Source organism: Zootermopsis nevadensis, unplaced genomic scaffold (assembly GCF_977971745.1).
Source record: "Zootermopsis nevadensis isolate Lab colony 2312 unplaced genomic scaffold, Znev_1.0 Znev_ptg000012l, whole genome shotgun sequence".
Lineage (NCBI taxonomy): Eukaryota > Metazoa > Arthropoda > Insecta > Blattodea > Termopsidae > Zootermopsis > Zootermopsis nevadensis.
This window is the reverse complement of record NW_028259144.1, coordinates 3,048,511-3,065,448: the sequence shown is the minus strand read 5'-3', so window position 1 is coordinate 3,065,448 and position 16,938 is coordinate 3,048,511. Positions and strand designations below refer to the sequence as shown.

The 16,938-nt window shown below is 38.2% G+C and overlaps 1 long non-coding RNA gene across 4 annotated transcripts; it reads right to left on the bottom strand.

Annotated features, from left to right (window-relative positions):
- Positions 1–2,022: 2,022 nt before the first annotated feature.
- LOC147873938 (uncharacterized) lies at positions 2,023–10,534 on the bottom strand. 4 transcript variants are annotated; one of them, XR_015534891.1, is made up of 5 exons: positions 8,246–10,534; positions 7,849–7,998; positions 7,482–7,551; positions 6,953–7,064; positions 2,023–5,931 (listed from the first exon to the last, which is right to left on the bottom strand). It is a non-coding gene; the product is annotated as an uncharacterized LOC147873938 (long non-coding RNA). The 4 variants fall into 4 exon arrangements; XR_015534889.1 differs by lacking the exon at positions 8,246–10,534 and having other exon boundaries at positions 7,486–7,551; positions 7,849–8,238; XR_015534888.1 differs by lacking the exon at positions 8,246–10,534 and having other exon boundaries at positions 7,849–8,237.
- Between the last annotated feature and the right edge of the window lie 6,404 nt (positions 10,535–16,938).

The following is a 16,938-nucleotide window of genomic DNA, read 5'->3' as shown; positions in this document are numbered from 1 at the left end:
GTTGGTCAAGTTTTTATAATGCAACCAACCCCCCCCGAAGGGGGGGGGTTGGTTGCATTATAAAAACTTGAGTAAGATACTAATCCAACCCCCCTGAAGGGGGGGTTGGTTTAGTATCTTACTCAAGTTTTTGAAATTTGACCTTGACCTTGAGTAAGACACGTGACCTTGACCTTGACCTTGAAATGGCCCTGTCAAGGTCAAGGTCACGTGTCTTACCCAAGGTCAAGGTCAAATTTCAAAAACTTGAGTAAGATACTAAATGGCCATGTCAAGGTCAAGGTCACGTGTCTTACTCAAGGTCAAGGTCAAATTCAAAAAACTTGAGTAAGATACTAAACCAACCCCCCCTTCGGGGGGGTTGGTTTAGTATCTTACTCAAGTTTTTATAATGCAACCAACCCCCCCCTTCGGGGGGGGGTTGGTTGCATTATAAAAACTTGACCAACCCCCCCTTCGGGGGGGTTGGTCAAGTTTTTAAAACATGAGTAAGACACTCGACCAACCCCCCCCGAAGGGGGGGGTTGGTCGAGTGTCTTACTCATGTTTTAAAACTTATATTAATAAAAAGTCTATTGCAGGCTGGTGGATTTGAACCACCGACACTTGGAACCCTAAACTTAGCAGTCTCATGTCTTAACCACTAGACTACCAGAGACTCTGCCCAGTTGCTGCTTCAATGTGCCTCATAATGTACTCCAAGGCAACTCTCACACAATGTAAGATATGAGGGAGTTTTAATAAAAAAATAAATCTATTGCAGGCTGGTGGATTTGAACCACCAACACTTGGAACCCTAAACTTAACAGTCTCATGTCTTAACCACTAGACCACCAGAGACTCTGCCCAGTTGCAGCTTCAATCTGCCTCATAATGTACTCCAAGGCAACTCTTACACAATGTAAGATATGAGGGAGTTTTAAACGGTGAACTGCCAACAGCTTCGTAGCCTAGTGGTTAAGGTTGTAGTGTATAATGATGTGTGTTCTGTGTTCAAATCCCCATGTATCCAATGTTTTCAGATTTAAACAGCAACAGCAGCAGCAGCACCAGCACAGCAATATCAACAAAAATTAAATGCATGGGGTGTGTGGGGGGGAAAAACTCTCAAAAAAATAAAAAACTCTTTGGCATAATTTTTCTACATTTTATATCATTTTCTGTCATTTTCTATCATTTTCCATCTTATACTATTTTCGTTATAATCTATTTTCTTTTGCTCTCATCCTTTTGTTTTCTCTTTTCACTCTTCCTACCTACTCCATCATTTCATTATCTCTTTCTTCACTAATTAAATCTTCACCTCTCACTGTTTCTTTCCTTCTTCAATCCACAAACATCCTGTTCGACGTCAGTGCTTCCTGACATCTTCCATGCTCCTCTACGCACACACACTGCAAGCCTTCAACATCACACGTCATTCCTGATCTTGAACCATAGAGCATGAAAGCAGGGCAAAATCAGAACATACGTGTGTGGCGAATTTCAGTATTTTGGAGTGACACTAAAAATTCACCTTCAATTTGGGTAATTTCTGCTGCCATTCAATTCACAACTTTGTGCCTTTTCATCGCCTGTCTAAAAACATAAATTTTAAGATCCACAATATAATACTTTACCTGTAGTTATGTACAGGTGTAACAATTGATCTCTGACACCAACGGGAAGACGCAGATCGAGTGGTTTTCAGAACAGGGTGCTGAGGAGGATAATATTTACACCTAAGAGGGATGAATTACTAGGACACTGGTCAAAGTTGCATAATGAGGACCTTCTTTGTTGTACTTTTTGGCAAATATAATTAGACTGATCGAGTAAAGAAGGATTTAGATGGTCAGGTCACATATGGGATACCGGATTTAGGTGGGCAAATCAGAACAAAAGAGACCGCTGGGAACACCTAAACGTAAGTGGGAAGATAATATTAAAATGGATGTCAGATAAATATGTTGAAGTGTTGTGGTCTGGATTCAGGTAACAGGCCAGTGACAAGCTCTTGTGAACACAGTAATGAACCTTCAGTTTCCATAAAATGTGGGGAATTTATTTTTTGTACTTTTTAATATATACATCAGCAAAAGTTCAGCACTTTTCAATTCTCATCTGAACCAACACATCTTAGACAGTTTCTGAATACACATTCTGAACTCATATTCCTCAGTGTTCATCGTAATGTCATACGTATAAAAAAATTTATTCTTCACTAAAAACACACACACACACCCTGATATCTTTTCCATCACTTCAAGTAATTTACAATGGTGAAGGCTGGAGAAACTTACTCCTCTTAACTTTGACTAATCCCTAATTTCAACTCACAAAATCCCTGTTCATGTACAAAGGCAGAAATGGCACAGTGAAAACTCTTTAATTACTATTTGACATTAATTAGTTTACTGCTGACAAATTGTGTTTCAAAACTGATACCCAGAACAATTGGGAAAGCGCCCTAACTTCTCTCTCTCTATTTGTAGAATACTTTCTTAATGCCATTCATTCTCTATTATATTCTACTCTACTTATCAGACATCACATCTCATTTAATTGTTATTCAGTACCTACCTTCCCAAATGTACTTCACTTCAAGGGAGCAATATTTTTTATTTGCCACCAACATAAGGACGGATTTTTAGGATACGTTGCACGACTCTTACCACATCAAACTTCAACATCAAAACAACAATGCTGTAACAATGAACATTACAAGGCATTTCAAAGTTTACAATTGGCACAATACTAAACATACAACAAATAAATCCCAGCAGCGCATACGCATTACAGACTCATATTAAAATCACTAAAACATGTTTACATATTTACAGCCTACTACATCTTTGTTAACAAACTTCCTTAATGCCATTCATTCTGCATAATATTCCAATCTGTGTATCCATCATCATTTCCCATTTATTTTTTATTCACTTTCTTTTTCTTCCCTTACATCATCAAATGCAGTGCACTTCAAGTGAGCAATTGTTGTCATTCATCACTAACATAAGGACAGAACTTTAGGACAGGTTGCATAACTCTCACCACACTAAACATGAAATTCAAAATGGCAGTGCAAGACATTTCAAAGTTTCGTCTCAAATCCCAGCAGCACATGTACATTGCAGACTCTAATTAGAATCACAGAAACATTTACATACTTATTGCCATACAGGTTCCCCCACTTCAATGCCTTACGTCATGACTAAGAAGAAGTTAATTTATGCCACCTCCAGGATGAGACTCTTACATTCCTGGCCAATCAAGGTACTACAAAATTCTTGTGATTAACATACAGACAATCTCATTTTGTGCTGAATTACACATCAAAACATCAGCAATATTTAATCTCACTGTTGGCTACACAAATTTTCACAAGTAGCAGTACAAACCAGCACATAAGTGACGCACACATTTCAAAATAAAAACAGAAACACCATTTTTTTAAAATACAGCATACAGGGCCAAGTTCCTAACTTTTTACACAAGCAAAACACATTACATTGCTTTATACACATTGTAACATGAAACACCAGTATCAGTAAGTTATTCCAGATACAGGAAATTATTACAGACAATACACTTATACATCATTTTAGTATTACGCCAAATTCAGTCACATATAACCCACCTCAGCTTACAGAGAACATATTTGTACATCAGCCATTTTGACCGTTACAGCAAATTGATTCACGTATCACCCATCTTCATTTATGAAGAACAAAGTGAACATGAGCGATTGCTTAATATAATGAAGCAGCTCAACTTCATACTCTTCATGGAGCAAGTTGATACAGCACACATCACACTGTCTTCTAGGGATATAAGATATCTCTTCACCAGAACGCACAACTGGCAGCTGAAACAATGGCAGTTTTCAAAATCAAATACAAACGCTTCTTATCGCAAAGGTAACGTGTATCGCGCTGAACGTAGCATACGCACGGATTAATGTGCACTAATCGCAATACCCGTGTACAGGATCACGGCGACATCTTTCCAAAACAAACTCATCCGCACAAAGTGCCCAACACGTTCCAGAAGCGCAACGACATGCACTTCGATGCTCAAGTATGAGAGTACTTCAAGCCCCCCCCCCCCCACAAAACAATTTCTTCAGAATTTCAATAAATACATTCTAGCACAAATTTCAGAGTACACAAAACTGCAGAAATATAAATCTTGTTTCAGTTTATCAATAGCAAATGGCACATTCGTAATTTATGTTCACACATGATCTACCTACACACAACCAACAATTCTGCATCATGCAATTCAAATTAGCACAAATCAGCAACATGCTACCTCAACTGCATGCACCACTACTACTACAGCAATAAACTAACTTCACACAGAAATCGTCACAGCAAGAGACATCGTCAGTTACTCTTAGCCACATAAAACAATCTATGAATTATATTTCTTGATGTGCAATCATGAAACTGATGATTTGCTCAACACGGTTGTGTCACTTTTTGATTAAAACTTTGCTGGTCTGTGGGTTCTTCAGTAATTACTTTTTCTCATTTAACATTTTCAGTTGCTTCAAATACATATATATGGAATTTTATGACAAAATGGCCAGTCCCTATGAAAGTGGAAACGATTACCTCATTCAATGTACCATCACAGCACTTCAACAAGAGACCTATTAAAACCATTAAATTAACTCTCAGCCCTCTTTCAGGCCACTGTGTAGTTCAAATACTAATATTCTCTAACTACGCAAACAACAAATTAAAATATCAATATAAATATCGCTTTACAACACCTACTGCAGAATGATGAATGCTAACATCACTTCCATATAGTAAGGACAGTAATAATATAATTAGGCAACACCAAAATAATTCAAGACTATGTTTGATGAATGTGCAACATAAATCAGTTTCCATTAAACAACTAAGAAATACTAATGTCAAAAAAGCAAGTATCGTAAAATTAATGTAAATGATGTGGACGATATGTTTAAGATGTATCTCCGTATTAAACTTCACGTGACTACCTTCAATATTTCATCACTTGTCACCGTCAAACACCTAAAATTAAAAACTTTTTATCATCAGTCACTTCGATGTATTAAATTCCACAAGAAATTTACCAGATGAAAATTGCAGTGGTTTCAATAATCTGTTAAAACTAATTACCCCACAAGTTGCGAGTTTTCAACTTCATCAGTTGTAAAAGGTTGAGAAGTACAAGATACGCGCCACGCCTAATGGCTAACTGTCCATGAAAATTGGTGAATTCATTTGACTCCTGCAAGAGGGACAAACGCAGACTTCGCGGTAAACATGTAAGCCAACACAATACCAATAATTCAGGGGATAGAATGAAATCTCAGGATACACATAACAGATACATAAACACTACAATGCCAGATACCACAATATGTAGCTCAGTCACAAGCTGGACAACCAGTTTCATTCCCTCCAGAGGCGTAACCCATTTGGCCTTTCACTTCTTACCAAAAGCTCTCTTCTCAGGGTAAGTTTGGTTAGGGCCTGCAGCTGACCCCTCAACTCCAAGTTGCGCAGGAGTAAAGATGTTTCTTCTTCAACAGGCAATGTTCCTCCAAAATGTCTGCAAACTTCATGAATTGTATAACACAACACATAAAACCACCACATGACACAAAATCAGGGCTCAATTTTTGCACCCACACTGTGACACTTGGCCGTCACTTCTCTTTCACACCACAGATTTTCTTCAAAGTCAGTCACCCGTTGTCCACTTGCATTATGCCCTGAACGTTGACTACCTGCCACTGGACAGCTTGGTCAGCCCCGTTACATCCGTGACATCTGAACCACAGACAACTTGAAGTGCCCAATATACAACTGCTGCCACCAAGCCTCACACCCATAGAAACTCCACGACTGCACGAACCACATCTCGAGACGACGTTTCAAGGTGGGTGGCCCTTCTGTGTGGACACTGTCCCTGGAATTAGGAACATTTATGCAAGAAATTCTTCTTTGTGCAATGTATCATATAAAATATTGGTAAAAGATAGCTTGCCGGTGAAAATTCCAATATCAGAAACTACTACAGCCATGACTAAAGGAAAACAAATATAATAATTAATCCAAGTACCTGAGAAGATATTATGAACATTATTAGTGAAAATTATTTCGATTATTTATCGTGTATGTATCAGTTTCATGAAACATATGCAAATATAGCAATAGGTTTAGTAATATTAAAATTCCTTCTTGGTCTTCCTCTGTTATTTTCTCCTGGTGGAAACCAACCCAACACTTCGTTCACACATAGTTCGGACAAGTCTGTAACACATCAGTTATTTTGACTTTATACCAGAACAAACAGAGTAGCCAAACTAATAGCCTTTCTCTGATCACACGGTTTTGAATTTTATCTCGCATTGGTATTAGTACTGATCTTAAGAGAAGGCAATTTTAATTTATTACAGGTAGTACTAACTACTTGAACTCCGTCATTAATGCAGGAGATGCAACAAGAATGTTTCTCCTTATGATACTAGAAATACATATGAATGTCAAGTGTAACAAAGTTGCTCCTGCATAAATTTTAGGATGGATGTCACCTAAAAACATCTTCAGTAACCACACAACCTTCATTGATACGCTACATTTTGTATGAACCTCGTATAATAAAAGCAATTATTCATGATGCAATGATGCATGAACCTCCTCAAGAGACCGTGTTCTGCCGACTCTGTCCCTGAAATTTAAAACAGAGAAAACAAAGAACTATTCTGAGTGCATAATATTATATGAAGTCTACATTCAGCAGGGCTTTTTCTAAACGTTGCAGTATCAGAACCTAAAGACATATTGAAACAAAGGATCGAAATATGAAAACCAATCTACTTTATCTGAGAAATTGAACGCATTGCTATTGAAAACTATTTTAATTATTCATGAAACATTAAAAGTAGCATGTGCTCATTAATATTAAAATTCTCCACCCATCCACTGACCTTCCAGTCGTCTCCCTGCCACTATCCTGGACCTCTTCTATCCCTCCACCTCTTGATGGTCGTCCTGGTAGCAAACAACCCAGCATTTCCTTCAGACATACATTGGATATGTCTGCAAAATATCCATGAACAGAATTTTTCAAAACTAATACCTCTCCTCTTATTACAGCCTTTGGGATTTTGTCTTCACTTGATACTATGGCTGATCATCAAGAAAGCAATTTTAACTTATTAGAGTTACTCCTAACTACTTGAACGTGTCCTTCATTCAGCAGACAAGACAAAAATATACACGTATATTCTGTGTTTCTACTTGTGGCACTAGAAATAAAGCATCCTTTGCATCAGACCATTGAATGGTGAATATACCAAATATATTTGTAATTTTCGTGATACGTGCCATTCAGCCTTTTCTTTCTAGCTAAACTGAGTTTATTGATACCCTACATTTGATTAAGAATTTCGTTTACTACCAGAATGTCTCCAAAAGTTAAATCACAGGCTTAAGTGAATTCTATAAGTTACTCACGCACTGTCTCACTTTCTCTGCCTTATGCGGTTGCTATGGCATTTGAGTAGCTGATTTTGAATGACTGCCTCTGGAAGAAAACATTTAATTCATCACAATATGTCCTTTACACACAGGAACACTACCTAAGGTGGGAATCTGAATTCATGCTTTAAACAAGGCCCACAGGGAATGAAATGTGAATAGTACTAATTTAGGACCACCTACAAAAATGATCTACCAGGCGATTTCTACTTTCTTCACACATCCTGCTTCAAAATCTCCCACTGACTCCAAAGGCTTTCATTTTTTTTTTTTTTTTTTGGGGGGGGGGGGGGAGACTCAATGCAGAAGAAAATCCACTTCACGTTCCACTATGCACACCCACCAGTAACTTCTGATTGATTGCCTCTTCCTAGCAGACAGGCCCCACCATCGTTCGCAAATACCCATCAACATGGCCTGATGTCGGAATCCCTGAAATACTTTGAAAACAGCCCCAGGCAAAGGATATGTCCTGCATTCATCAATACAGCAGCTTGGAGCACAAAAAATACAAATAACAAGACAACATCAAAATGAAGTACACTCAATATAAATAAGGGAACATTTTCATAGTAAGAATATAATTAATATCCATTTTACTCTGTATCACATTTAATTAACAGGGAAATACAGAGGCAAGAAACGCAATATCAACATGCAATGAATATACCATATCAAAATATTGGAATTTAAACAACAATACATGTAAACAAGAACACAGTTATATAAGCGATACATACAACAAATTTGAATACATATTTGTGTAAAGAGCAGCAGAACACAGAATGCCCAGAACGCAAATGATAATGGCCTCACGGCATGTTTGCACTGAAACACATGAACACAAGAATTAGATCAGGATTCCTTGAAGCCTATTTAAAATGCATATACTGTAACCTCTCTTCTCCACTATCTCATGGCTCCCTCCAACATCAAGGCTCTCTGCCCCACATTCTGCAACAAAAATTACGCTCATCACAGAAATCAACCCATTTCGTATTCCACCACGCATGCTCATTTTCTGCCACTTCAGAATGGTTGCCTCGGGAACGCCAATAAATGTGGCCGGCCTGTGAGGGAACTCCTGAAATCAAGGTTTTAAAACACTCCCAGACAAACATATCTCGTGTGCATCGAGACATTAGCCTTAAGATGAAACTAGTGTTATAATTGGCATGAAATAATACAACAGAATCAGCACACACATATCAAATTCACAACAAAGGAAGAAAAACAAGAAAACACCAAAATGAAGTACACTCAACATACACATGTAATACAAATAAGCCGAACACCTGCATTGTAAGAGTATAATTCATGTCAATTTTAATTAATTTTACTTTGTATCACAATTAATGGGGAATCAGAGAAGCAAGAAATGCAATATGAACATACAACACATAAAAAAATTGGGATTGAAATAATAAGTGTACAAATAACGCACAAGAAATTTGAATACACATTTAAGTACACAACAGCAGAACACAGAATTCCCAGAAAGCAAATGATAATGGCCCGATGGCATTTTTGCACTGAAACACATGAACACAAGAATTAGATCAGGCTTCTTTGACGCCTGTTATTAACAAGTACTGTAACCTCTCGTCTCTAGTATTTCATGGCTCCCTGAAACTTCAAAGCTCCTGCATAACATTCTGAAGCAAAAATTACACTCGTCACAGAAACAAGTCACTTTGCGTTCCACCTGGCATGCTCATTTCCCCCTCAATTCAGATTGGTTGCCTCTTCCCAGCAGATGGAAATATATCAACAGATATAGGCAGATGTCGTACAGATTATATATCTGCAATGGACACATAGAAAATTGTATTTTATGCACAATTAACAGGAAGTTTAATCAATTTTATACAACAATTCAGCCGTGGAAAAAAAAAACAGGACAAAAATTCAATATGAACACACATGTACATCATTGCAACAGATGGGACAATTCAAAAAATTGCTAGGCCGCCTACACACAACACATACAAGTGGAATAATTGATAATTAAGAGCATGTTTAAAGTATTCTGTCACATGTCAATAATGTGGGAGTACATAACAAAGAAATGCAATATGAGCATGTATCAATCAACAAATAGGCCAATTCAGAAACATTAAAATAGCATCACATGGGCTGCAGGCATAAACAAGAGATTTGCGTAAAAAACGTACACACCAGCAGAACACATATTTTCAGTTGGAGAAAAGCACAAAAAATAGTAATTAAAGAAAGCAAACAATGGCACATGTGGACTGAAGCATGCGATATAATGTAAATAAATGGGCATGGGCTTCAAGTGACCATTAACTGATCTTTTGTGGTTCCTTTTCTTCTAGCCTACAGTAGCCCCCAGCCACGTCAAAGTACAGTACCCTACCTGGCGAGATCTCGTGATAATCGTCTGATTTCGCTAAATGACTGACAAATGTCAAAATCATGAAAAGCTCTTTATTCAAGAGCTTTCATTGGTGGTCTTAATCATGGCCTCCCTGTAGACCCTGGGTCTATCTAGAGGACTAACCTCTTTAATTGGGGTATTGCCCTTCGACCTAGTCAGAGCCTCCTTAAACTTGGGTAGTGTCATGTACCCCAGTTTTCATATGCCCCTGGTACCATCTTGGCTCTCTCTGGCATTCCAGACACGCAGTCTGTGCCAAATGTTGCCTGTCGACCATAAGGCCACAAGGCTATGAACTGTTTATCCCATTCTTCCATGGGTCTCTGTGGTGGTATGCCAGAAATACTGACTCCCTGCTGAGAATGACCAGCTTTAAAATGGAGACTCCACATCACAGAACTTTTCTGGTAGTTTTCTGACAACTGCTGGCCTTCTGCCTCCAGTTGTCTTTTAAACTTTCCCAGACTGGCTGATACTGAGAGCAGACTCAGGCGGCAGTGCCCTGAAGGGATCCTTTGTGCCATGCAGCCCTCAGCACGATACCTCACACCTTGGCTTCGGTGGACCAGAGCCCTTTTAGCCGTCCGAGGACGTTACCCCCCTCCGCGACGTGGACGCCAAGGGTTGGATTTTGGAGGGGACTAAAGCTTGTAGAAGACCAATATTAATCCTGGTTTCTTTGAAGTCTATAGAAAGCTTAATACTGTTACCAATTTTGTCCAATACCTCATGATTCCTTCCACGTCCATGGCTCCATATCACAATACATGCAGGTGGAAAATTGTAATCATGTCAATATTCATTTATAATTCTACGTTGTTTATTTTTTTTGGTAGCGTGCCTAATCATCGTTATATTTCTGGTGTAAATACATTTTATTTCGGGCAATAAGATGGCTGATTTCTATTTTTCTTTGTAATTTTTTGGTATTTCGGAAACGTAACCCCCTCCCCAATTATAACACTGCTTCTATGGATAAACAGCGACACGCTTTAAGATCGTCTGAAGGTTCCTTAGCGCGGGGACTGCCTGAAATTTCATCCATATTCTGAATCCAACGAGAATGCTGTATAATACACGTGTCCTAACTGAACAATCGGCTATATTGAAGTTTGTAAATCACGGACGTACTGTCTGTCCCATTGTATGCCCCATTCTAACCGCAAAGTAACCAGGGCCTGATCTATTACGTCGCAATCCAGCTGGGATCTCGCTCAAACCTCGTCTGCGTAGGAAGTCGGCCTTGAGAGAAAAATGGGTAGAATTGCGTACGAAATTCATTCCACGATAATTGAAACTGTTGTCCTTTTTTAATAATTAGGCACAGTAAGAATTTATTTCGCTGCTGTAGCAATTAATCACTATTCCAAACAAAAATTATGTGGGTTACAGAACATAATGTTTAAAGACAGAAAAATGACCAACACCCAGAAATTTAGTTCAATAAATGAAGGGTCGGCGAATTTCTTGACTGCCAAGCCACCATCAGCTTTTGCAGAACGGCTCTGTACCATGTATTTAGTTAATATTCGGAAATAAAGAAACTATTAGTAAATCTACAAATATAAAATCTCCGCATGGACTGGCCTTCCATTTTACTCTGAAAGGAAATTGTTCTGCATTTCTACGCAGCAGCTTACCTCCTGCACAGCCACGCCGGAAACAAAGTGAAAGTACGTTCTTTTCTGGAAGAACCACTTACGTAGTAATTAAGTGAATGTTGGAGGGGGAGCTGGTGAGGGGTTAGGGGTGGGAGTAAAGAACAGGTTGTGGGCCAAGAAGAAGCCAACACAGGCCGAAGTATGAGGACGTACAGGGTGTCTACAAGGTTTCGTTCCCCAATCTCTGTATCTGTGTCTCTTTTCGGTGATTTCTAGCTTGCAGATGAGCGTTCTCAGCAGCATTTACAAAATCTTGCCATAGTCTGTTGTTCTCCAGAGGCTCACACAAGCAACGCAAGAAATACTTGACTGTCCCACACATGAGTTTTGACAAGTTGGAACGCCTTTACCTCGTAGAAATTGTTTCCCGTATGCCTACCATTCTACAACGTTATTTTCTGATTCTGTTGCAAGATTACTAGCAACATAAGCACACGTAACTGTAGGAACTTATGCAGTTTCCTACTCCTTTCCGGTGCTGCACCCTAGTAGCCAAATCCTTCATTCTGAATATCTAGAGCAGTGTGTCAGTGCACCACATCCAGCCTGAGACCGCTCGTAACCAGACCCACAAAATGATTTATTAGTTTGTTACTAGTAGATTGCGAGACAATTCACTTTTCTCTTTATTAGTTAATTCCCTCGGTAATAGATGGCGAGGCAACTCACTTATCATTACATTAGTTCATACCGTTGCTAATAGATGGTGAGGTAGTTTACTTTCTACGAATATTATCAGCGGTTGTACAGTGCCAAATTTTGAACTACCTCTGGAGCCAAAATAACATAGCTGCATTACATTGCCTTCTATATGTAGAAAGAGACGCCATTTTAAATATTCTTCTTGGTATTGAGGCAGAATGTATTGGGTACATGTATCTGTAGGAAGTTATGCACTTTCTTTCTAGTTATCTGTTTTTGCGTTTCAGCACCCAAGTCCTTCATTCTGATTTAATATCCCGTCTTATACTATACAGACACAGAATAACAACATTGAAAGTAACTTTTCCTGTAATTGTGTATATCTGAACTGATAAACGTTTGGTAACGAAACTCAAATTTTTAGTGTGTCTGCTTAATAGCCTTTGTATTTGTGAACTTAAAACCCACAGAAAATATTACTTTTCTTAAACCTCTTCAAAAATTATTCATGATGTCTGTTTAACCAAATGAAAACATAACCTGTGAATGCAAGATTGAGATTCTCATGGTAGTAAACATGAAGTTCACACTGATGATGGTGGCAGCAAGCACATCTGAAACGTTGGATAACCTACAAACCTACACAGCGCAACAACCGAGAGGTCATCTTCATAACCTGTGATGTTACTTTCACTAGGAATGCAATGTCAATGCACTTAGGGGAAAAATCGTAATGTGCGTGATTGAGTACTGACTTATGTCATCATACCTGGAATGCCATCGCTATGTATTGACGTGGGACAATCTCACTATGTATACAGCACCTACATATTTCTTCAGGCAATCCAACTATAAATGTGGGTTATATGCATATATCAGTACAGTCTCACGAAGATGCAGTCTCTAAATACTCTATGGGACTGTCTCATTATGATTAGTGTCTGCATTTCTGGAACATTGCTATTGGGAAGTGGTGCCAGCACCTTTCTCAAGATACGCAGACTGTGGTGTGTGTGTATATATATGTATACACATAAATAAATTAATTTAATTAATAAATAATTTAAAAACGCCTGGGGCCCAAACCGCTCGTGCGCACAGGGTCTTAATGCTGATGGTAGCTACCAGAAATGAATGATGCAAGTTTCTTTTACATTGTGCACTAAAACGTCATAACATGGATGGCTCATTATTAAAATACATGTATAATTAAGATCAAGAACATTTTTGAAGCACTCTCTGAGGAATGATAGCGTACATGCAAAATACATAACTGTTTGCATTCACTTTCTTTGATTTCTGTTGCTGAAGAAAATATGTCATTAGGCACTGTATTTATATTGTAACATCAATTTATGACTGTTTAAGACAAGTAAAGTTAATGTGATTCAATACATATATAATAATAATTCACGACTTAAATATTATGTTGTATGAATGGGGACAGAATACTGAAGTAAAGGACTTTGTTAAACCTATTTCAGACATGTGAAAGATTTCAGTAAGTGAACTTTACATGCTTAATCATAGGAAAGAGAAATAAAACATAACTGCTTCACTATGAGATATGTATTAGCAATAAATGAACATCAGGGCCAGTGATATATCAAAATCAATGTTTGGAAACTGGAACTCTCTGGACCCATTGCAGAGGGGGTAGAACCCCTTGTGCACTCCTCAGTCTGGCTGCTGCCAGGCACAGCAGTTTCTACACTGATATGAGCAAACTCCTGCCAACAAAGAGTAACCTTTGTAACAGAACTTTGAATTACCGAATTCAAATAAACAATTTTATGCATAGTGACAAACAGTATATACATTAAGGAATAAAATCTTGAGCTTGGGGAAACAATGTCACCCCTCTTAGTGTATGATTATTTTATGACACTTTTTAAAATAAAATATATTCAGAAATTATTCTGTGTGTAGGAGAAGCAGCTGTTAAAGACATTCCCCATGTGTACTGAGGCAGGTTACCCAGTGACATGCCAGCCAACACATTCCTTCCACGGGATACAGGTAGATGCATTACCATGACCTTAACATGTCTGACATGAATGTACACCATTTTAGCACCTTTTTTAAAGATTCAAACAAATGGAAGTCAGACAGTGACAGACTTCGGCTGTCAGACCAGGTCCAAGGTCATTAACCCCTGCCATGAACAGTATGAGTGGCAGCTTACTGGTCCTGTTTAGACATATTCTGCATCCAGAAAGTGAGCATGTAATCACATCACACTGTTCCCATTTCCTCTTAACAAACCCATTCATTGAACAGCCATTGGTCAACTGCCAAGTGATAACACGTGGCAGTCTTTATTTTTAGCAGTATTACAAACTGATTTCATCTAATCAACTCTAATATAACCATTACTGTGTTCAATCTTCGATACTATGAAAAACAGAAGGAATTCATATGATCTCATTCATCTGTTTACACTTCATGTATAATCTTCAATCAGAACTGTACATGCATAAATGCTGATGAAGGTAATATTAAGCGTGACCAAAATGCAGGGGACACTACATAGAGCCCATGTTCAAATTAGCAGTCCTCTCTAACACATCCAGTGTGGAATATTCACTTGCCAATTCTATGACACTGAAGACAAAGTTAAAAGTATTAAAAGTGACACTAATTACTCAATTTTCTTTGTAATAATTAGTGGATAGGCTTTGTGGTTAGTTGAGTAGGGGAAGGCAAGCCACAAGAAACAAACATTGAATAGGATAAACCAGTAATCACAGTCACAATTTTATTCAAATCAACCCCACATGGACATTAGGTTTCTGTAACTTATATCATACTGAATGACACGAATAATGGAGGCCGAGTTTTGGATGCTTCAGTGCATCTACTGTCACCTCTATCTAGTGCTGAGGTTAAAAATAAGTAGGAGCTATATCTCCTCCCCCCACCCAAGCACCTACATGGCACACAACAGGATGACCTGACTTTACTTTACTCAATATTCAAAGGACAATGCTGATAAGTACAATTTCTTGGTTGATTAACGATTTTTTAAAGTTAATATTAAGTAAATGATAAACCACGTTGTTGACATTTGTAAAAAAAATGGTATAAGCTTAAATTAAATGCATTTAATGTGGTGGACTTCTTCCTTATGCAAATTTCCTTAAATCAATTTGAAATGTAGAATTAGATGGCTCAGGTAACCTTAAGGTTCATCACCGAATTAACCACAGTCCCTATCCTGGGCCAGCAAAATCCAATCGCCTTCGATTCCTATCTCCCATAGATCCCACTTGATATTGTCCTCCCATCTACGACTAGGTCTGCCCCTTTCAGGCTTCCCGACCAATATACCCAGTGCACACTTCTTGCCCCATTCATGCGCTGGATTAACTTTAGGAAATCTAATGTAGCAAACTAACCCCAACATAAGCAATAAGGGTCTCTGCGATACATAACCTCAGAGAAATCAAAAACTGTCCTTGCACATGGTAATATTGGAAACCAATGTCATATCGCAACGTCACGTGTTGGGGATGCCTTTCCATCTTTTACGTCTTCTCCACTGATTATTATTAATTGTTTTTAAAAACTTATTGCTAAGTTTGTAAATAACACAGGACTTCACTATTCTTATTTTTTAATAAGGAAAAACGACGCATACTTCCACCTACCTCACACGTTCGTCATTTTGGACACACAGGCTAGCCAATCTCGTAACGTGTATTTCATATCAAAGAGACTACCATGGCAGCATGCAATGGTTTTCCTGAAGTCATCATCTCTCTTTGACAGACGCACTTTCAACTGTATAGGTGGAATTCAAGTATTTTCACATAAAGATTCGAAACTACTTACACACGAAAACTATAAAATGCTCAATGGAATTATTATAATGAGAAACTGTCACTTGCTTAAATATCTCGCCTTTTTACCGTATTCAGAATAGCTCGCCACTGGCATCTATTTATACAAAGCCTAATTTTATGTATTTTTATAAGTTGGATTAAATTGCACACTGGAGCCGTGAAATCATTTTTGTAACCATAGTAATTAAATTTTCCCTCACCCAAGTCGCGATTCATACAAATTGGGTTATTAGTTTTCTCACTGCAGTACAGAACTTCCTACTGTGTTATATTAACCTTTTACTTTGCTATTTGCTCTCTGTCCTATAACGCACGAGGCGATCAAATGAGTGCGAATGGGAATCGGATGAGGAGTGGGGGAGGTGTCGTAAAAGACGCCCCGTGGGTTCAACATTATTGAACCAGGAATAGCACCCCAGATACCATTTTCACCCATAATTCACTGAACGTGCAGCCAACGGTTGTTTTAACATAATGGAATCTTAAGAGGATTACTATAATTGGTTTTTAAAACCGACGAAGAATATAAAAATGTAGTTTAAAAACGACAGGAAGATCCATAAAACAAAAACTTTATCTGCTTATATCGCTAGATAGAGGCACACTCTGGTGGCAGTTCGTACAGTCAGTGAATTAAAATTTGGGAACTTGAGTGTACCAGGTTACAATAATAATAATTTGGTCTGTATTGAAAGCATGTTCCCATGTGTGTTCTTGACCAACTCCATGGAGCACAGCCTTCTTGAGAAGATACTAGTTGCTCAGCTGGTTAATACAACGTCCATATTTCGTGGAAGGCAAATATTAATTACCGTGTTCACAAGATCTTATCTGTGGATCCTATGCTCTGTCAGCTGAATTCATTCCACAATTCCACACACTTT